We start from the raw sequence: 23,341 nt of genomic DNA, 5'->3' as shown, positions 1-23,341 counted from the left end.
CGCCGCGCGGGACCCGCGCGCCCCAGCGTGCGCATCCGCCGATGGCCAAGTCCTCTTCCTCTTCCTCCTCCTCCCCCTCCCGCTGGCCCTCCCCTCGCCCGCGGGAGGCAGGCGCGCGGCGGCGCCGGGGCTGCTGGCGGCGGGCGCGCCCGCGGCAGCGCCATCTCACCCAGCGCGCGCTGCCGGGGCTGTAACGGCGGCGGCGAGCGGGGGAGGGATGGCAGAGGGAGGGGGAGCTGCAGGAGGAGGAGGAGGAGGAGGAGGAGGAGGAAGGGGGCGTGCGAGGGAGAGCGCGCGCGCGCAGCGCAGCGGCGGCCGGGCCGCGGCGCGGGAGGGTGCGGGGGAGGAAGGGGAAAGGGCTCGCGCTTACCTGCCGCCCGCCCGCGCGCGCGGAGCCGCGCTTCCCGGGGGGGCGCGGGGGGGCCGCCGCTGCCACTGCCGCCGCGCGGGAGGGGGACGGGGGAAGGGAGGGGAAGGAGGGAGGGAGGGAATGGGGGGGGAATTTGGGGAGGGGGTCTTGGGGGGGGGGGGGGGCCTGCGCGCGTCTCTCCGGCCGTCACCGCCGCCTCCTGCACGAGCACTCCAGTGCGCGCGCGCGCGCGCTCGGGCGGGGGGGGGCGCGGGGTGTGCGTGCATGCGCGGTGCGAGCAGAGGGCGCGCCTGTGCCCGGGGAGCGCGGAGGAGGAGGAGGCTGGGGCGGCGGGGAGGGGGGAGCGGGGCCTGCGGCGCGCCGGTTCCCATCGCCCTTCCCCCGCTTCGGAGGACGCGCGGCCCGGCCCCCCCCTTCCCCCTCGGGCTGCTCGGGTCGCGGGGGCGCGCGGGCCGCAGCCGTTCCCGCCACGCCGCGGGCACCCGCCCCGCCGCGCCTGCGCCCGCCGCGTGTGCGAGCCCGGGGCGCGGGCACCGCCTCCCCCCGCCAGGCGGCGCACGGCGGCGAGCGCGGCGCGGGCTCGGCCCCGAGCCGGGCGCGGCGGGGCCGGCGCGGCCGTTGGGCGGCGCTCGGGGGCGCGCCCGCGCGCGCGCCCGCGCGCGCCCGCGGAGGGGCGGCGGTGGCGGTGGCGGGAGGTGCGGGAGCGATCCTGGCCCTGGTGTGTCTGTCCCTTGCCTGCCACCGACCGCGGGACAGCTCTGCCCGCCCAAAGGCGCCTGCTCTCCCTTGTGCAAATACTCCGAGGGGGTTGAATTTTGAAAGGCGTAACGCGACCGCTAAGAAGGAAAAAAGGTTTTGACTGCACTGTTCATCTCCCACCTCTGGTTTTCTCTCCAAAAAGCATCTAATGAGATGCTGCCCTAATGGCACAGCTTTCCCTGGAATAATTTGTGTAAATTTACAGTGTTTCTGCTAGTGGGAAATGCAGCAGGTGTGTATGGTAGAAAAAATCGCGGTAAGTACTTCTGTTGGAACGTATAGCGAATTAAAGAAGTCACTGGAATATTGGAGTCGTCTCCTGGGAGCAACAAATTGACTTTTTTCATTGGGATGACTACTCCTTCCCCTTCCTGGGCTATTTTCTGAGAAGTTTCTGTGTAATGCACTGGCATATGTAGTGAATTTTGGTCCAGCTAGATCACTTTGTTTTGCTGGGTTTTTAAAATATTTTTTTCCCCCACTCTGTTAGATATCATTAAATCAAGTCCCTATTTTGCCTGGGCCGTCAAAATTCCCGGGCTTGTTTTAGTAATAACATCGGTGATTTACATTCAGGAGGCAGAATTAACTCTCTTAAATAGGACAAGAAGTAATGGGTTCAAACTGAGAGGGGATATTTGGGTTGAATATAGGGAAGACATTCTTCCTTGTGAGGGTGGTGAGGCACTGGAACAGGTTGCCCAGAGAAGCTGTGGATGCCCCATTCCTGGAAGTGTTCAAGGTCAAGTTGGATGGGACTCTGAGCAACCTGGTCTAGTGGAAGGTGTCTCTGCTCGTGGCAGGGAGGTTGGAACTAGAAGATGTTTTAAGTTCCCTTTCAACTCTAACCGTAACCATTTGATGATTGCATTAAGTCTTTGAAGCTTTTCTGAATCCTGTACTAGAACTCTATTGTGGATCGAGCTTCCCTTTTGCAATTTCACAACATACTATTTTTTTCTTTGACAGTGTCCCAAACACTCCTGCAGTAACCTTATTGCTCCTGAGAAGCACATAGCTGCTGGTTTACCACACTTACCAGCAAATGACATCTCTTCATTCCGTTAACACTCTCTCTCTTGCTCTATCTGTGATTAGCTGCTAGGGGGGTCTGTAGAGATCCAATGCTCCAGACCCAGGAAGCCGCCAACCTTCCCAGAGAGAGAGAGAGTCCCTCAAGAGAATGCCTTCTAGGGGGTCTCCTGGCTGGTCTCCCAGCCACTGGATAAGCCTCAGCAAGTGGTGGCCGTGGCCACAAGTGATCAGCTCTCAGTGATTTCAGCTGTGCTTGCGAGGCTATCCCAGGCCAACTCAGGGACAGAGAGACAGGAATGTCGTATGGCAATTCCACAGAGATTCCTTTATTATCCAGCAGCTCTGTGAAGGGAGCCAGGAACGACTGCTCCCTGAAGAACTGGGGGAAAAACTGGGGTTTTTATGGGGGAAAGGGTGGTACCAAGGGGGAAAGGTCAGTGGGTTACAAAGGATTAACATGGGTGCTAGGGCACGGTGGAATCACTGAAGCTTTTCGGGGATAGCTCACCGTGATAAGAAAAGGTGTGCCAACCTATGGAGCATCCTTGCAGAAGAGTTGAGATAAGCTAATCACAGCCCATTCGAGGGGCATCCCTCCAGGGCAAGGCTGCGGGCGGAGCCGTGCCAGGCCCTTGGGCCTCCACATGTGGATGTGCCTAACTTTTAGGGCCAGGTTCTGCTACGAGTAATCAGAATAAAAGTAGTCATGCAAAAAAGAACCCAGAACCCTACAAAAGGTATGGCTATTCATTTTTTCTCTCTGCTTTTCTGTATTTTAGGCTACTGCTGAATGTGCGTTTCTGCGTGTTTCAAATTGTATCATTAGTAGCTCCCACTGAGATACTAAAATAGGGGAAGCATATGTTCAATATCCAGACTCAGTAACTATGGATTGTGGAGAATTAAAAAAAAAAATAATAATTAAAAATCATTGTTACTATCTAACTGTGTGTGGTGGGTTGACTCTGGCTGGATGCCTGGTGCCCATCAAAGTCAGGGTCAGCTGAGCATGGGAGAGAAAATGTATTGAAAGGCACATGTGCTGAGATAAAAGGGCAGAGGGAGATCACTCACCAATTACTGTTACAGGCAAAACAGTCTCAACTTGGGGAAATTATTTTAATTTATTACCAGTCAAATCAAAGTAGAGTAATGAGAAATAAAAGCTGAATCTTAAAACATGTTTCCTCCACCTCTCCCTTCTTCCCAGGCTTAACTTCACTCTCAGTTTCTCTCCTCTCTTCCTCCCTCTCCCTGCCAAATGCACAGGGAAATGGGGAATGTGAGCTGGGGTCAGTTCATCAACATCGTCTCTGTTGCTCCTTCCTTCTCAGGGAGAGGATTCCTCAAACTTTCCTATTTCAGCATGGGAACAACCCTTGTTGACAGCCCTTGATAAACTTTTTCAACATGAGTGTTTCCCATGAGCTGAAGTTCTTCTCAAACTGCTCCAGCATGGGCCCCTTCCCATGGGATGCAGTCATTTCTGTACAGGCAGCTCCAGTGTGAGTCCCTTACAGGGTGACAAGTCCTGTCAGCAAACCTGCTCCAGTGTGGGCTCTTCTCTCCATGGCTCTACAACTGCCAGAAGACTGCTCTAGTGCCAGTTTCCCACACGGTCACAGCTTCATTTGGGCTTCTTCTAGTTCCATCTCTGAGTTCTCCAGGAGCTGCAGGTGAATATTTGCTGCATCATAAACCTCCATGGGCTGCAGGGCAACCAACTGCCTCACCATGGGCTAGAGGGGAATCTCTGCCCCAGTGCTGAGCACCTCCTTCCCCTTCTTCTTCACCTACTTTGGTGTCTGCACAGCTGCTTCCTCCATGTATTTTCCCTCCTATCTCTCTCTTGCACAGTTTTTGCCCCCACTTCTAAACTGTGTTATCCCAAAGACACTACCTCCCTCAGTGATGGGCTCAACCTTGGCCAGCAGTGGATCTGTCTTGGATTCTTCTGTCATTGACTCTGTCAGACACAGAGAAAGCTTCTAGTGCTTTTCATAGAAGCCAGCTCTGTTTTCCCCCACTACCAAAAGCCTGTAGAGTACACAAGCTCTATACAAACCCAGTAGAGTATATCGTATTTTTCATTACATATGAATGCTGCACTAGGTTTTGGAAATAAGAGACGAAAGGTAAATGTCACAAAAATTCTGGATTAAAAGATCTGGGATTGAAAATATGTATTATTGAAGGTGAAGCATAACAAAACCCCTGACATCTCCTCTGGCATGTCTGTGGGCTAATATGTGTAGTCATGTCAGTTGCCAAAATCAAGTATTTTTTCAATTTACTGGAAAACACCTTTCTGCAGAAAAGGTATTTGAATCATGTATCTGACTGAAACACTCTTCCTATTAAATTATCCTGTACCCAACTAGCACAGATTAACATTTAGGCTTTGGAGCAGTTTTGTGTTTTCCTATCTGATGAACTAGACTGTAGATGCTATGGATATGTTGAACCAACAGGCTATTTCCAGACTGTTTGGATTGCAGGGATATCTGTTAGGGGAAAAGAGTCCTTTGTAGGATGTGCTTGTTTTGTTAGAAAATTGTGTAACAGGAGTGAAGAATGACAAGTGCCACTTTGTGTAACCATGCATGAGGCATTGGAGATGGCATGCAGGGAAGACTGAAGCTTTGCATCTAACACTTTCTAAGTGATAACCAGTGTAAAATACGTATTAGGTGTCAGTGGATTCCTGTGTGTTTGAAATGGTTAGGTTTATAACGTCCGTGTGAGTTCCAAATGACAATAGAAACATGGTGATACTGTGACCAGTTTTCATGTATCTCAGCCTTGCAGAATTGACCATCATACAATGACACGGATTTTCCATGGGTCAGATTTCTTATCAGGCCAAGTGCACAAAAGAAGGTGAAGATACAAACCATCCAATATTTGTGAAAGAGAATCATAGACCCTGTTAGCATATTCCCGTGTGTCAGCAAGGATAGCAAAGCCTCCTGAGAGTGTAAGTGAATGTGCTAGGACAGAGAAGGGAAGTCAGGGAGCAGATGCTCCTTGCAGTGTGTGTTTCCCATAGCAACCTGGCAAATTTCCCAGCAGAAATTTGCGTGTGAGTTAGTCATGCTTTCGCATCACTTACTCGCGCTTGTATTTTCAAGTATCCCCACAAAAGAGGAAATAGTAGAGACAACTGGCGAGGAGCGGAGCATAGGTGATGGAGGTTGGTGGCACAGCCCCTGGCTAAACTGTACAAACAGGGATGGTGAGAGGCTATTCCACCCTCCAAATGACTGAAGAGCACTTGGAGTTTGCATTTTGAACCTATGTTTGAAGGGACACAAGTCCCTTCCAAAGAACCTGATCTGTAAAGTCTTACTTGATACTGTTGTATTCTAAGTAGAAGACCATTTTAATTATATCCTTTCCTTACCAATTAATTCTACGACTACTGCTGTCGTGTGTTTATCTACAGTCATATATAGTGATGCATGGAGACACATGATCATCGAGAATTGTGGTAGGTAAAAAGATGTGGCCACATGATCATGGCAGTTCACACTCTGTGCATGCACAAGACATCCCATAGTCTAGTCAGGTCTAGCTGTATTTGCATAATTACACACACCCTATTACTGTCTCTGTTAATATTCTGTCTCTGTGTCTCATTCCTATTCCTCCTACCCCATTTATGGGATATATATTTTTTCATGTTTTGGGGTTTGGACTCTATTTCTTTACTATTTTTATCTATTTCTCCCCTCTACCTCACTCCTATTTTTTTTCCTTTTTTTTCTTTCTCTTTCATTGTCAATTACCTTACTCTCAGCCCAATTCTTGACTTTGCTGACACCCTTATTTGATGAGAACCATATGGACAGTGAGTGAAGAAGGATGACAATTCCCAGTGCCAAGTCCCAGAAGTATCCCGAAATTTCACTTTCTCTTCCTTCCCCATGGTGTTCTCTGTTTCCTTACTTTTGTATCCTTGTCTTCCTACCTGATTCAGTTCTGATCCTGTAGTCTGGTGCTGAAGCTAAGAAATGCTACAGGTAGAGACTTTAGGGAGTAGCAGTGTTTGCTTTTATTCACAGCACTCAACAGAAAGAGAGCACTGAGCAGATGTGAGAGGTCCCAGAGAAGAAAGAAGGAGGGGGATATATATTTTATATATATTATCATCATGGGTAAAGATGGTATCAAATGGACAAAAGCCTAAAATTACACAGTCATTCTTAACCTGGGTATTTCTTGGCCTTTAAGGGTGTAATATATAGGAGGAATAGAAAGCTTTTTGGTGAATTAATTAATGCTCCCTTGGTGAGAGCTGTATCTGTGCTTAATTCTTGCTTATACTGCAGATCTGCCATCAGTATAAAATACTGTGAAGAAACAGCTGGTCTACAAGTGTACAACAGCTTCCTCGTGCCTGATCTATCAAAAAAGAACAAATTTCTCATTCACAGGTCAGGTGCATTTTTGATTTACAAAGTACATGTACAGCCTGGTCCTATATGGTGGTTTCAGCCATGTTTCATGTTTCTGTCAGTGTCTGCCAGTATGCAGTTAATAGAACAGGCTGGCATTCTGTGAATTATTTATGCACTGTCCAGTTTGTTTGTGTAAGTAGGGCACACAGATTTTTTTGGATGGATTATCTGCTGGCATAAGAATGGGTAGAGAAGAGCAATTTAACTCTTTTTTGAGCTGGAGTTGTAGTTACCAGGATAGCATGGATTTCATCATGGTTACACAAAAATGATTTTTATTCACATCTGAATTTTGATGATAGAATCATTTAGGGTGGAAAAAACCTCTAAGATCACTGAGTCCTGTTGTTAAGCCAGCATGGCCAAGTCCACCACTAAACTGTGTCTCTAATGCCATACCCACATGTCTTTTAAATACCTCCAGGATGGTGATTCAACCAGTTCCCTGGGCAGCCTGTTCCAATACTTCATGACCCTTTTACTGAAGACATTTCTCCTAATGATAGAATCATTAGGACATGGCATATTCTGCATTTTCTGAAAGGAGCCAAGCTTGCCAAATGCAAACAAGTACTATTTACTGTGATGAATTTATTTTGTAAAAAACCCAAGCCTTTATCTTATGTTTGAATATTGGAAACTTCTCCTCATAATTATGGATAGACTATAATTGAAAAATCAGTCATCTCGCAGCTACAGCCCTTGGTCACCTCCAACCCTGTTCTTTGTCAACCTCATTTTTTTTGGAACAGTTAAGATGTTTATTGTTTAGAGCAAGAACAACCCATTTAATTCCCCATTGCTATATTTGTTAGTCAATGCTCTGTACAAAAGCTAAAATCAATACCTAGTATGATAGTTTCACATCACTGAATGACCAGTATTCCTGCATTCATAAATCTCACACAAAATGCCATCAGTAGAGAGGAATCAGGCTCCCCATAGAAGACAGCTTGCCTGCTTTTAAGTGGTACAGCTGCTTGCTTCACTAGTTCATTGCAGGTGCTTAAATGCTGACATTTTCCCAAGCAGTTGAGCATATTTTGGTATGCATATCCTTAAAGAGAGGTAGAAAGTTTCATTACAATGAACAAGCTGTGTGGCGTTTTATGTGAAGGCTATCGGGTTTACTGCACACTTGCTAATGACCATAGACATTTTAAAAGTTAATTTTAGAATGGAGAGCACTTTTACTATTTTAGCTTGTACATTTCAAGCCTTCATCCCTTCCTCCAATGAGATCAGAAATATTTTATACTGTTAACACCTACATTTTCAATCTCACTATTGAATCTGAATATTTGCAGAAAGGATGGAAACAGTTTTATGATAATGAAGCTAAGTCCTTTAAGATCGCTGGAATCACCAAAAAAACACCCAAACCCACCATAACCACAAAAAAACATTTCAGCTGAAAGGTACTCTGCCTAGAAGCAATAAAAAAACTTTCTGTGCACTGTTGAAACAATTAAATATAATTAATTGTAACCCATCCAAGAATAAAATAAATTTAGATAATGGAAGAAGTGTTTGATTAATTTTAAGGGAATAAATCAGCCTAGAAAGGTAAAATAGTGTTGGGGGTTGAATGCTTTGCTTTTCTTTCTGTGGAATTTCTCCCATTGTTATGCTAAGTAATTGTGGCTACACCTTAAAACGACAGATAATGTTCTCTCGTAGGGGGGTGGCTGGAGGGGGAGGGGGGGGGGAACCGGAAAAGGAAAGGTGGGATAGGGGGGTCTGGAGCGGGGGACGCTCTCTCGCTTGGCTCCTGGAGTGGGAAGAGAACCTGGGCTCTGCTCTGGCATCTTCCCCTGTCATCCCAGCGCTGAGATCCACGCTCCCTGCCTTTGGACATCGCTCCGCTGCTCTCCCAGCTCACCCTACTACCTCCGGACACTCCGCTGAGCACCACGACCGACACCGTGAGGGGGAGTAACTTTCCCCATCCCCTCTCTCCCCTGGGCCGCGGCCGCCATCACCCAGCCCTCTTCAACTGCGCGGGACCTGCCCTGCCCCCACAGCACCGGTAACAGCACAGGGAGACGGCCTGCGGCCAGAAGGGACTGGAGCGGAGCTAGACTGTTTCTGTTGCCAATTTTTATAGCTGTTGTTGTTTTTTTCTGCTTTGTTAAATACCAGTAAAGAACTGTTATTCTCATCCCCATATCTCCTGCCTGAAGGTGTCTGAATTGGACCTAAAATAATTAAAAGGGAGGGGGATTGCACTCTGCATCGCAGAAAAGGGGCTCCTGCCTTTCCTTAGACCATACCTGTCTTTCAAACCGAGACAAATAGTTATCCTGATGTCATACAACATTAAGGTCCTAAAGTGTGGCTTTTCAATTCCGTGGACGAACATACACATGACCTTTATTGCCAGTTATTAAAGGTGCAGAAAAAGAAAGAATAACGTTGGTATCCATTTATCTTCCCTGAACAGACTTTTTTATATTAAAAGTGGCAGTATATGTCCAGGAGAAAGAATTAATTTTGTCTGTAATGTCACTTAATTAAACCAGCTTCCTTCTAATGACAGGAATACATACAGTAATAGCAAACACAGAGGAAGAAATTGAAGTTCTTCTGGTGCTTACTCTTGCTTAAAACATTTTCCTTTCCAAAGAACAAGCCTTACACATTGCCTTCAGGCAACTCTGAGATGTGACTCATTTGTAGTAGCAATAAGACCGTTTAAGATATCACTTTTTGCTGATGTTTTTTGCCACACAGTTGTAGGAAAGCTGCAGAAGGTGGAATCTTGTCTAGCAGCCTCAAATGCAGAAAATAAACCAGAAGTAGGAAGGTGAAATCTAGGGTTGGACTGACACAGATCTAGTAAAGGCAACAGCACTAGCACGGTCCCCCTGTCTTAGGATGATCTGAACATCCTTTAGTGAAGGACCAGTGTTCATACAATGGATCCCAACCTTAGAACAGTGGCACGTGGCAAAGTGGTCTCCTTGAAATCTGCTTTATTTCTACTACTGGTGGCAGCAAGTCTTGTTGTTATGTAATTGCTTTTCCTGTAATGTTTTGCAGACTGTACAAGATACCATAGAATTAGTCTAATAAATCTAATAGGTCTGTACCTTTCCTAAAAAGGCTGCATAACTTTTGCCCAAGAAAAAGAATAGGTGTATATATATATAGATATATAGATATATATGTATATAGATATATAGATATATCTGGGTAAGCTGAAGCAGGTGTGCATGGTTTTGGTTTGGACTCGTGATGGATATCAGTCTCTCATTTCCTGTTGAAATACAGCATATTTCTGGTTCCCATGCTCTGAAGAGGATAAAAAAAAATAAAAAAAGGGCTTCAAAACTATTTGGAGGGCTGTAGGAAGTGTTTTAGAGTGAGAGACTTCAGAATCACAAGTTGTTCAGCTTCCTCAACAAGTATGCATTAGGATGACTCAATTACAGAGACTAAGACACTTAATAGAGGAAAATACTGAGCTAATAAAGGGATCTTTAGTCCAAAGTCTTGAATTGTCTGTAGCTGGGAGCTGTGACCATGAAACCATTCAGATAAGCAATGATGCATACTTTATTTTTAAACAGAGGGAATGATTAACTGTTGGAATAAACCAGCAAGAAAACTAATGGAGTCTTCGTCTCTCAAAATCCTCAAGTGAAAAAATGGATGCCTTTCAAAGTTATGCTTGGTCACACTCTAGTTAATTGGCTCAAAGTAACAGCAGCAAGTCACATTGTGTCCTGTTTTATATAGGAGGTCAAATTAGATGGTTATGGTAATTCTTTTTGGCTTGCCAGTCTGTGAAATACTGTGACTGCCAAAAGCCTGCCTTAAAAGAAAAGTAGTGCTTTGAAGTTAAGCACTCCATGGATAAAGAATGAAGAATTAAGGTTACTTTAGTAATCTTCACTATGATCCTTTCTGTATTTGCATTATGATGCAGTCTTAACTGCTCAGTCACTCAGATTACCAAAGCTCTAATCCTAAATTTCTAGAAATCAGACTATTCTTTTGCTTGATCTATAGAAACAGCTCCTTCCCCTTTTATGTGGGTCAGCCCTTAGCAAGGGGGGCAATGAACAAATAATTGTATAAAGGACTGGCGGAATGAAAAGCTCATTGAATCAATGCCAAGTTAATGAAAATGCGTGGTCTTCAAGGAGAGAGGATACCCCATTAGGCCATCAAAATGCCTGTTCTGAAAGGCAGCACAGTTATGGAGAGGGCACGATCCTGCATATTAACAACAATTACGTTGTTTGTAAATGTGCATACAGGACATTGCTCACTGCCCAGTTGCAGAATACAATGAATTTTTGCCGGGAGAATTTTATTTCTCATATGTATGTGTGTTACTTGAGGTGCATACAAACATCTTAAGCCTACCATAGACCCGTTAGGAAAAGGAATGAAGCTGGGAAAAATTGCTGCCTAGCAATTTGCTTGAGCTCATTCTTCTCATAGTCAGGAGGAATATTGCCCCTCATTAGGGAAGCAGATGTGGGCCCATTATTTATGATGCAGTGCATAGATAAAACTGGCTTATTGACTAACATTGATTTTTTAACATATCTCTTCATATACAGAAAAAAATTACAAAATTTAGTTTGACAAAAATGCCTAGAGCTATGAAATTCTCTTTTAAACCCGTGGAAAAACATACTTCTCTATGGCTCTGTACTTTACAAAAATTTGGGAAATAAATGTACCAAATTAAACTAGAAGTGTAAGTACATTTTTAGGGGAAAGGGTAAAGGGGATTTTAAATTATAATGTTGCCTGCCTTTGTCTCAGAGTAGTCTCAGGAACATTAAAAAGTTGTACATTAGAGTATGAAAGAAAAACGTAAACCTACATTTTGGGGTTTTTTGAAAGCTTGCTCCTCTATTTTTCAGGAGCTCTTCAAATGCCATAGTGTTCAGGGATCACATCCAACATCCACTAAAGCACCTAGAATGGCTCCCCTTGATTTCCATGGGAGACATTGTGAAAGAGTGTTAAAGGTAGGACTGAACACATCCTAGGTCTCTTCAGATGTAATGGAATCTTATTCTAATAAATCCAAAGCTATTACTGTAAATCATCAGTCTCATTTCTTAGAAAGTGAAAAAAAACCCTAGCTCTCCACTTAGGTTAATGAGAGTTTGGAAAAATGAAAATCCTGTATTAGAATCAGTATAAGTATTATTACTGCCTTGTCTCCTTTCTTAGGACTGGATTTTGCTAAAGCAGTATTTAATTTATAACTTCAATGTATTGTGTCTACTTGTATCTTCATGCACTACACAGTGTGAAAAATGTGGAATAAAAAAAAATATATTGAATCTTATTTATTTTACTGTTCAAAACAAAAACAATCCCCTGTCAACTAGTCTAGATCTTCTTCCATGTTCCTTATTAGTGTAAGCTTCATCTCTATATCATTCAGCTAATTGTTTGCCCAAAAGAAAAGATATCCTGTTATCATTTTTGGACCTCACGATACTTCAATATGAAGGGATGTTAACGGTTGGTTATGGGATTTGGTGGCTACAGAAAACCTTTACTGGTATGCAGGTGTATATAAACTGTAGATAAGAATGATTTTCATCATCTCAGAAACATCTGAAAAAGCTTTACTTATCAGAAATGAGTGTCAAATTAACTGAAAACTGTAGATAGGACAGCTGAGGGAAAACAGTTGCCAATCACTTACTTTGTATATACCAGCCATTTCCCTTTAAATAATCTCTCAAATACGTACGAATTAAAGGCTGAGACTTTGAATTCAAAAACATATCCAGAAGAAAAAGAAGTGTCTGTTAAGGATAATAGATTTTAACCATGATCAATACATCTGTTGTGCAATCTTCAACAAATTGCCTTGCCACAGTTTTATAAATTGCAAAGACATCTAAAGATAAGTATATCAAAGCAATGATGGAAATGCTAACTTAACACAACTTCAGCAGCTCCTCCTTTTTCTCCTCCTTCTATTGTTCCTTGGCTATTCAGTATCTTCCAGAGTCTTGGAAGAGTCCTCAGTATTTGCTGGACTACAAAAAAACATATGCAGCTATGAGAAAATAATATGTAGAGGCCAATGAAACACTTTCCTCCACTGTCACTATGGATCACGGTGACAGATGTGACAGGTGCCCACAAGCAGTGACATATACAACAGTTTCAGTTCTCGCCTCTTTGTGGAGACTTATTCATTTTGCCTTTATAGGACTGCATCCTTTGTGTCAATTCAGACAAGGAATTGCCAGAACAGAGTATCCCAAGCAAAGGGACTAGGGTTTGGAGATTTTTTTGTTGTTGTTATTGTGTTTATTTGGTTGGTTTTTGGTGTGGCTTGGGGTTTTTTTTGTTGTTGTCATTGGCTGTTTTGTTTTGTTTAAAAGTCTGGTATTACCAGAGCATACTTCACTAATTCCCTTTTTTTGTCTAGTTTCCTATTAAGTCTAGTGTCAAAAAAGATAATATTTTGGCTGTCTGAAGCTCAGCTCTGCCTGTATTTCTATATTAACTTTAAACACAGAACTCTTTAGTGCTGTATTAAGGCACCCTAACAGCTCTAGGTTGGCGTTGCTGCCATTGCAAAAACTTGAAAATAACCCAATACATTGTAGCTTGTAATGTTTATCCTATGGCAAAATAATCTGCTCTTGACTTCTGAGATAATGGCTTAGATCCATTCAACTAATGTACAAGATCCCCAGGGATAATGTATGTTCTTAGGAACATGGGTAAACACAGTAAATAAGAAATGTAAGAACTAGAACATAAAAATAGTATAGTGCAACAGGTATAGCAAACAATTTAATTTGCAGTTTGCCTGCTGCAGCAAGAAGTTATAGCACTGATAAGTGCTTCTGGCTGAGGCAGGAAACCTATGGATTTTTCAATCTGAAGAGATTGTATAAAAGTGGTTGGAAAATTGGAAAAAAATCCATGGGATGTAGGTACTGCACGCTAGAATGGTAACTGGCTGTGGTGTGCTGCTGCTCCTAGTGCAATGATGTACAGTTGGACTTGGTCTGAGAACACATTCATTGTTCAGCCACAGGGTTGCCAAAATTTCTGCCAAAACAGGCTATTCTTACCAGCTTGTTTGATCAAGGTTCTTTCACCTGTTTGAGTGTTCAGTTGTCTCTGTGTGTGTGTGTGTATTTCAAACTCAATTCAACTGCACATGGACTTTGCAGCCACGTTCAGGTCTGTGCTTCAATACTGTACAAGTACAGGAAGTACAGGAAGCATAACTTGCAATAAATTACAGGCTTCTGTGAATTATTAGTCCCATGGAAATAAGTAGAAGTTACATTTGCCTGGTTTGAACAATTTATGTTTTATAACTACAGTCTGTTAGAGTCTTTTTCACAGAGCACATAAAAATATTTCCAGCAGCTGTGACTGCCAAATTACTTGGAGAAAGTGAACATTTCTCTGTCTCAGTATGAAGAGATTATTATTAATCATGCCTTATGCTCATCCCAAACATTACTCATTCTGCTTTACCTCATACATACTTGGGACTTTAATGCCCACTGACATCTCAGCCAAAACTGTGAGTGATACAACTGCAGCCTGTGGTGGTAATACAAGAAGCCTTTTTGCTTGAAATGTGCTATGATTTTAAAATAGAATTGCATTAATCATTTATAGTATATTTGCAGCAGAATGTGCAAACTTGCACTCTGATTACATTATGCGTTGGCAGATTAACTAACCTGCATTTACCATTCTGTATGTATTTATTCACAGAATTCAAGGTGGATGGCTAAGTATCCATTTCTGCTTTCTATCTTCTGCAGTCTTCCTTCATGTTGTATTTTGATATGAAAGCAGTCAGGTGGTCTCATAAAAGTGGAAGAGAAACAAATGCTACAATGAGAACCTCTTCTTGGAAAACCCTAGAGGAGTTTCACAACTAAGTCAACCAACCATCCAACTATGATACCAATGAAGATACAGCAACTACTCAAAAACCTTGCATAAATACCATAATAGACATACACAGTTCAGGAACAATTCTTACAGTCTCTTCTTGGTCCCCAGTATCTGTATGTAACATAAGACAAAGAGGAAGGAATGGAGAGGCTAGAGAACAATTTTCATAACATTAACATGGTGGCTCTGCCTACTGTCTGCCAAGCTGTCCAATTTTCAGAAAGTAATGTTGTCAGTCTGGATCATCCTTTAATGGTGGATGCCAGACAGGTGAAATCAACAGAAAACCTAGTGTGTTTTAAAATAGATTCTGTCCCTTCATAGAGTTTTCCATCTCAATTATCATCACTCCTTAAATCAAATGCATCTAGCCATTGTGAATGTTCCTAGCTGTTGAGGGGAGATATGTGCAAATAAACACTATTGCACATTGACTCTCATTCTCTGAGCTTACCATAGGCAAAACATAAATTTCCACATGCTGGTCAGTGCTGTCATGGTACCACTCACTGAAAAGATAATTGGGGTTAGTTGTGCCCATTTTAAGCTAGAGATATTTTGTAACTGCAGCATTTTACAGACTTTCTCTTGTGTCAATAAGGTATATTGTTATTAATAGAAGCAAACCCGAGTTATTTTTGTCAGCCTTAGGTGCATGCACTTACGAGCTTTCACAGCTGTTAAAATGACAACAAGCGAGTCTCCCTCCACATTTAAGAAAATCAAAGTGCTGGAATAACTCTTGCTTCAAATACACCCATATTAGAGAAAGTGTCTGTTTCTTCTGACTTAAACTATTATATCATTCTGTGAATTTCTCCCATCAGTGCCTATGAAACCAGTCCTAGAATGCACTCAAAGTTTCTTAGGCCATACGATTGATACCTTAACAGTACAAGTCCTGATTTCAGAGATGTCTTTCAAACAGACTGAAACACAGCAGGAGTGAGAATGAAATGACAGCAGCTATAAGCTTCACCTCTTATATTGACATAGATTCTGTAGATGTCATTCATTTCAGTAGCAGAAGCCTCTCTATTTAAACATGACATCCACATGTATATGAGATCCACAAAATATTCCAGAAATCATAATTTCACTTTTAACCCATGTGATGCCTTTCGCACTTGGGATGGCAAATGCTTCTCAGGAGATATTGTAACACGTGTAATCTGCACTTAGCTGTGCAGGTTGCACTTAGTGTTGTAACCCTGTCCAAATCCAAATTTAGAGAAAAATAGCAGGGAATTTTTTGTTTGTTTTAAGTGCTATACATTTCTCAGAGATTCTCTTTTGCTAACATAATTGTTATCGTGTTTCAGAACCTGAGATAGCTTTTGTTAGTCCTCTAGCTTGAAAAGCTCTGGTGTAGCTGTGTATTAAAAAGAAAAGAAAAAGTATATTTATTTGCTTGAGAGCATACAGCTTGGTAGGTTAATCACAGAATATTAGAATCACAGAACATCTTGCATTGAAAGGGACCCAGAGACATCACTGATGCCCAGCTCCTTCCTGGCCCTTCACAGGACCACCCCAAAAATCACATCCTGTGCCTGAGAGTATTGTCCAAATGGTTTTTGACATCTGTCAGGCTTGGTGCTATGACCACCTCCCTGGGAAGCTGTTCCAGTGCTCAACCATCCTCTGGGCGAAGATCCTGTCTCTCTGCTTCCCTTTGTGAGATGCAGATTGCCATGAGGTCTCCCCTCAGTTTTCTCCAGACTGAATAAACCAAGTGGCTTCAGTCTCATAAGGCTTCTCCTGGAGATCCTTCACCAGCTTCATGTCCCTCCTTTGGATGCTCCTTGGTAGCTTTATGTCTTTTTCATATTGTGCCCAAGACTGCACGTTCATGCGATACTCAAGAAGAGGCTGCTAATGATCACAATATTTAAGTATTTTCCACACCACACAAGTCAGAGCATCTGTTAGAGCTTTGGGTCGGTATGCTGTCTATTAGCCTACTACACTAAGTGTTAACAGTACTGTATGTGCTCACATGTCTTGCTGTGACAGTTAAAGAACTACAGGATTATGTATTATCAATGCAGAGGCTAAATATGTCATAACAGCCTTAGGCATTGCAGACTGCTTTGATTCAGCAAAATCTGATTTTTTATTCTGTTGCAGTCCTCTAACACACTGTTAAAACTTTCTGTTTGCTCGTTTTGCAGGAGCAATTTAACCACGAATTCTGCTCAGCTAATTACTTTGCTTTTCCTGAACTCACAATATGTGGCTCACAGGAGTTTCACATTAGCAGTAACTCAAGTAAGATTCAGATGCTTTTTCCCTCTCATAAGATCACTAGTGCAGAAAGACCAGAAAGAGGATGCAACAGCTTTTACTTTCCAGTCTTCTTATTTTCAAATACTCTCACCCTCTCTGAGAGCACTTGATCTCACCTGATACTTCTCTTATCTCCTGGGTACCTGGTATGTGGACTCTATAGAGACTTACTGTTCTCTGTTGAATGTCTTTTTCCTCAAGGCCCCTCATGCTAAGATGTCAGTAACCTCCTTGTTGATGGATAATTATAACTGCTCACTAGTCATCTTTATAAGCTTTTCTAAAAACTCCCCACAAGGATGATTACTGAGTTTGTGTCTTCCCTGAATAAAGCTCTCTGTGATCTTTGGCTCCATTCCACCTTGGTACAGTTGTTTCTTGCCTCATTGGCCCCCACAATCATGTCCATCACTAGTCCAGCCATCAAAACTTGCATCTCAATTTCTTAGTTTACCTTAGCTTTTCTCTCAGTCATTGTGGGACTATTTTGAGTTTGTTCTGGAAATTCTCTATAAACATGAATAAAGTGTTTTTCATGTCCTGCTTAAAAGTTCCCTTTTTAAAACTCTTTATAGTAGAAAAGCCATGTGCTCTGGGATCCTTTATCCCTCACATCCCTTTCTATTGACCTAGGTGTCTTTACTCAGGCTCTCTTGTATTGCCTGTAAGCTGTTTAGAGGAAGAATCCACATTCTTGTTCTGTATGTGTTTTATATCTTGCAAAATGATGCCATGGACCATGAGTGGGGGTTCAAGACAGTATAGTGAAACAAACTATATACTGTACTGATGATTAACTTAATTTTTATTAGTTCCTCTCTTTTTGCAGTGTGTCAGAGTGAAATAAGTCAGCAAACATCATGGTGGATATACAACCTGTGTTCAACACAACCTGTGTTCAATACACTGGCTTAAACCTAGAGGCATGGTCAGGAGCTTCTAGATTGTGTATTTACATTTTCCCATGGAAGAAAAAAAAAACAAACAACAAAGTTAAGGCATAATTGCCTTATGACTTACCTTCACATGGCAAAATAAACCTCACCAGTTTGGGCCCTGAAAGATCTGTGATGTCCATAGAACTCAATTTTCATTGCTGTAATTATGAGGCTATTCTGATATTGTGGTTCTAGTGATTTGCTATAATTTTTGGGGATTTTACTGCCAGATATTGGGTGAAAAATTCCTGTTTGAAGGAATATTGGTCTTCTGAAGTAAAATTCTGAGGCAAGATCACACTTCAGGGAAATACTACACAGTTTCCTGCAACATTTAAAGACACATGGTTTTAAAGGGCAAGAGGGCTTTAAGAGAATAGTTCGAGTTCATGCTAACAGCAAAATGTATACGTTCTTCATAGAGTTTACTAAAATCCCAAAGGGTTATATCTAAAAATGGGAAGACTGTGCAGAGTTCTGTTTGCTGCCCCAACAAAACTTGCCACAGCAGAATTGCTTTCACTTTTCCCATCTGGCATCAAGTCAGACTCCTAATCTTGTAATAACAAAAGTAACATATCTAGCAAGTACTGTTCACAAATTTCGTTGTTAGAGTGCAAAAAGTATAGTAAATTTTCTATTCCAAATTACTTCTCCTGCTTTCAGTACAGTCTGGTAAATTTGCTATCCATCTGTTATTTGCTATAGCCTTCTTTTAGTGTTACCATCCTTCAGACCCATCTGTTGGGGTTATCTTGACTCCTAGACCTCAGGGTATAGAGACCTTCTTTTCCACATTAAATCTCTTTTTAGAGACAAATATTTATGTTTACCTCAGTGATATAGGAAGATGCTTTATTTCCTTCTAGTCATGTCACAACTCTTTCCCTGTCTGGCACTGTAGAAAGGAATATGCATTCTTTAATTCTCACATTACACATTTCCATGTCTTGAAACATCTCCCAGGGAGATTTCCTTTCATATGTTGTAAGCTGTGCTTTCCCATTGCCACTGTCATGCCTAATTCACTTGTATAGTGTGTATATATATATATATATATATAATGTATATTATATATAAAAAATATAACATATAAATTAGATTATATATTATATATAATATATCATATTATTATTATTATTATTATTATTGTTATAGAATTTGCTTAATAACAAAGATATAGAAAATAAGATCAAATCAAAATGACAGGTTTGTCTGTTGTTTGCTAGGGCTGATCTGAAAACTACCTGACAATTTTATTTCAAATGTAAAGAGAAAGAAGAAGTGAATTAATTAAAGTAAGGAAAGGAAGTAAAGGAATGCTGCTAATGTTTTGTTGTCCTATCATCTGCAAAAGCAAGATCTTGAAAAGCTATGCTAATGACCAGCATGGCATACAAAATGGACATGTGGAGGAATTTATCTTTGAATGAGAGCAGATTGCTGTTGTGAAGTGGATGGGTATGTCTCTCCCAGTGAAACAAAACTACAAATCGTCTGAGGAAAGGTACTGACCTTCTTTTCACCTTTGCTATGTTGGAGTTAGGCACATGTTTCTTACTTGTTGAGTTTGAGAGAAGTTCTGTTTCTGCATATCAAATGACTGACTTCAGCCTAAAAGAAGTTCCCATTAAGGATATTGAAGTAAATATTCAATTTATTCTGCATCAGCCAAGAGATTAATTATACCTTAATATTTGCAACGGGATATATTGAATAGAGACTGACAATTGTTTTCTGATGACAATAATGCTAGCACATGCTGCATTTCTTCTGCTCATCAGCCCCAGCAGCAGGGTATAGAAAATTAAGAATTTGTAAGGAATAGTTATTGAAAAGTGGATATAGACATATTGCAGCTATCCTTTGATAAAAATAAAAACAGAAAAGAGTAGAGGGTGTTATATTTTATAGGTTTCAGCTTATTTTTGGGTAGCTATTTAATGCATTTCTGTTCTGCTCAGTCATCTCCACTAAAGGGTCTGGGATCCAGTAGATGAGTGTTTATTATGTGGAAAGATCCTAGCCCTGACTGCCATCACAGCAGGCTCTGAGCAGGCTGCAGGCATTGGCTGACAAGTAAGTTGGCATGAGAGAAGTTTCTCTGCCACCTTGCACGGATAGAGATGCCTATGAAAATTTTTGTCATCAAGGCAGTAGGAATGTTGTATTTGTAGGTTGAATCCAAAAGACTTGGTAAGGTCAGATCTTCAGCTCTTGTGACTTGTGCCACTGTTTTTTAGTACCAGGAAGATGACAGTAAAGGTCAACAGGAAGTGTGGCTGTGACTTCATCCCAGAGAAAATGACCAAGATGAAGCTGAAAGCTTTGTTATAAGAAGGATGAGAGCTAAGGGGCCCATAATGCATAACAGTGAGAAACACTGCAGAACACCTGGGAGGGATATAGGAAGCAGAAGCAGAACCAGGAGAGGCAGGTTTCTCTGTGCAGTCCTAGGCTAGTCAGAGTGTAACTTGGCAGGAAAAGCTGGCGAGGGGACTGCTGAAAACTGTTGGAGTATGTAAATCAGAGGCCTCTCTGAATTCTTCAGAGAGAAATCAGAGTGCAGGGATTGAATTAAAGCCTTTGGATGGATTGAACTATATTAATCCACTCACACATAGAGTAGAGGTGCAGGTTTAAGTTTTAGAATAAGCAAGCATGTAAGTAAGTAAGAATATGTTTTAAATGCTTTAGAGGGTAAAGGTCTTAGATACCAGTGTAGAACCAGTTCTAGTGAAGGCTGAAAAACATAATCCTAAATACTAGTGTTGAAAACAAGTTTCCATGGAGGCTCCAGGAACACAGTTTTAGACATAATAAAAATATAGTAAGAATATTGCTTACATTTTTTAGATAGAACAAGATAGACCATATGCACAGTTTATATGTAACCTGGTGTGCTAAGAAACTAGAATTCTAAGATTAAGAAGAAATAGTTCGGGTCTGTGTTTTTAGCTTGTTGGGTAATTTGTGTATAATAATCTATGCACTAAGGAGAGACTCACTCTTGCTCTCTTGCCTTTCTTCTCTCCTCACTGCCATCTTCATCGCCTGAAGAAGACAGGAGCTGCAGCAGCATCAGTCCAACATCAGTCCTCCCGGGACCTTGAACAGCAGCAACTCCTACTTCTAATTGGGGCTTTACCTCTATTTAGAACTCGGAGCTGAAAACTTTTAGCGTGTGACTCTTTGCCTTTTGAGACTGATGTGCTTTTATAATAAACACCTTTATAGCAACTAATAGCTGCTAAGTTCTTGTAAAGAAAACAACCACAACCTGACAGAAAACCAGCTAGAAAAGGCACCACCAGATCCAAAAGACCCAGTGCTTTCAAATACCACATCTTCTGAGGACAATGGCTTGCTCTGTCAGAAGAAAAGCTTGCATGGGATTACGACTTCTATCCATCTGTGTATTCCCAAGAGAATCAAGAGGGAAATTCTGCTGTCTTTGTTTATTTTTCCTTCCTCTAGCAGAGAAATGGATGGAGAGACATCTATATTAGCAGGTCTTAGGTATTACAGTTGTCCCAAAAGATTATTATTTCTCTCTCCAGGAGCAAAGCAGTGCCAGAGGTGAGTGAGTTTTATTTGTTGATGCCAACAAAATGTGCAACAATTTTGACAAAAACTTTACCAATTGACTTATAACAAATCTATTTGCCAGAGTAGCTGAGCACGCAAGTCTTCTTTGACCAAGCAGATAATTTAAGTTGAACATCATTATCAAATTATGTACAGTTGAAATCAGATCACTTGGGAGTCTCAGCAATAGCTGCTTTGCATAATTTCATGTAGGTACAGAGATATTACTGGTTTAGTGTTGAAATACTTCAATCTTGTTCACACAATTTGTAGTTTCATCCCTGTTTATGAAGGGGAAAATGCAAATGCAAATATTACTGCATAATGAAATCCCTTGAAATTTTTTTTCATGACTGAGCCATCAGCATTATCTTCACAGCAACTGTGCAGTCATTGGATATAGTCTTTTTTCCCTAGTTTCTCCCTGGCACACATTAAAAATATCATCAAATAACAACACAGTTGTTGGTATCTAAAGACATGATTAGAGATACAGTTTAGTATTATATAACCTGAGGACATGCTGTACAATTTAGCAACATTAGGGGATGGCCTTTTCTGTTCTTATCTCTGTTCATCAAGGTCTTAAAGTAATAGCATGTAAAGGTGAAATGCGCCTGTTTCAGATGGTTGATGAATATTAGTCTATCACTATTTTTACTCCTTTTGGAGACAACAATGCTATTAATTTATGACTGCAATGAACCCTAAGAGTACATTTTACAGGAGACATGCTAACAGAAAAGATATGTTGTCCTGCATATCTGAACTTTTTGTTACACCTGTGAATCATTTTGTCTGATTTATTTTTTTACCAAGCATTACTTAGACAAATAGGTTGTGTTACCTTATATAAGTTCTGCATTAGCACTGTCTGCCCTACCTCGTTTTCCTAAATAAAAATCCCCAAGGTTTTTACAAAACCCACATAGTTTTTGGTTGTTCTGTTTCACCATCTGCTGCAACACTACTCCCTTATTTTACTTGCACATAACTGAAGGTTTTCTTTTTTCCACATGATCATTCTCTTATGAGTAGCCACAAGGTTTTTCTTCCCCTTTGCAACCATTGTTTTTGCCTTAAAATACAACATTAAGGCTGTAGACACAGCATAGAGTTTGACATGATAGCAAAGCTTTTTTTTTTCTGAGATTCAGGCATAAGATGCAGCTTTCTTTATCCTGAACTATTACCAATTACTTTCTCTTTCAGTTACATCATCTTCCTAAGGCTCAAAAATAGGTTCCATCATACAGAGTGAAGGAATTGATTTTGCCACCGTAACATGTCATAATGCTTTTGATGGAATTTTGATAAGGCTATTGGTGGGATCTTTTCACATCACTGTGAAAGACAAGTTTTTAGTTTTGGCCAAATTAGTTTTCTTTTGACAAAAAAAAACCCCAAAACAACAAAACAAAACAAAAACTTCTTCCAAATCACTCTCTAGTGGGTTTAGCCTGCCACACCATAAGGTGACTTCCTTGACACTGCAGGGTTAATTGTCAATAGGAGATTAACATACTTCGCTGGAAAAACTGGAATCAGCTTCCCACATTGTACATATATTTCTGGAAAAACAAGGACATATAATGATAAAGTTTGGGTAGGGAGCCAATTGGGCCTACTATTGTCACAACATCCATTAGCTTTAATTGCTGGGGTGATTGATGTACTTGACAACACAGATGGATCATGCAGGGTGCCAGCCAAGGTTTCTGTCACCCACAAGGCTATGGCAGAGCCTGTGCTTTGCCTGCCTCTCTTCTATATGCCATCTTCCCCATGCAGCATTAAATGCACGGAAGGAGAGCTTAGTAGCATGACTGATTAAGTGGTGTTGATGCCCCATGTCAGTACAAATGCACTGACACATGTAACCAGTGAGTTCATACCTGACTTGCTCAGCCTGTGTCATAGCAGCCTGGCTCACGTGGATCAGAACATTTAACTGTATTCCTGCAGTTTATGTAAGGGTC

At 41.6% G+C, this 23,341-nt stretch overlaps 1 long non-coding RNA gene across 1 annotated transcript; it reads left to right on the top strand.

Moving 5' to 3' along the window:
• Positions 1-1,064: 1,064 nt before the first annotated feature.
• LOC148225396 (uncharacterized) lies at positions 1,065-22,289 on the top strand. The gene is made up of 2 exons (XR_015806955.1): positions 1,065-6,600; positions 14,362-22,289. It is a non-coding gene; the product is annotated as an uncharacterized LOC148225396 (long non-coding RNA).
• Positions 22,290-23,341: the final 1,052 nt, after the last annotated feature.

Source organism: Sturnus vulgaris, chromosome 1, assembly GCF_052056855.1.
Source record: "Sturnus vulgaris isolate bStuVul1 chromosome 1, bStuVul1.hap1, whole genome shotgun sequence".
Classification (NCBI taxonomy): Eukaryota; Metazoa; Chordata; class Aves; order Passeriformes; family Sturnidae; genus Sturnus; species Sturnus vulgaris.
Note: the sequence above shows the minus strand (reverse complement) of the source record. Positions and strands in the feature narration are given on the sequence as shown.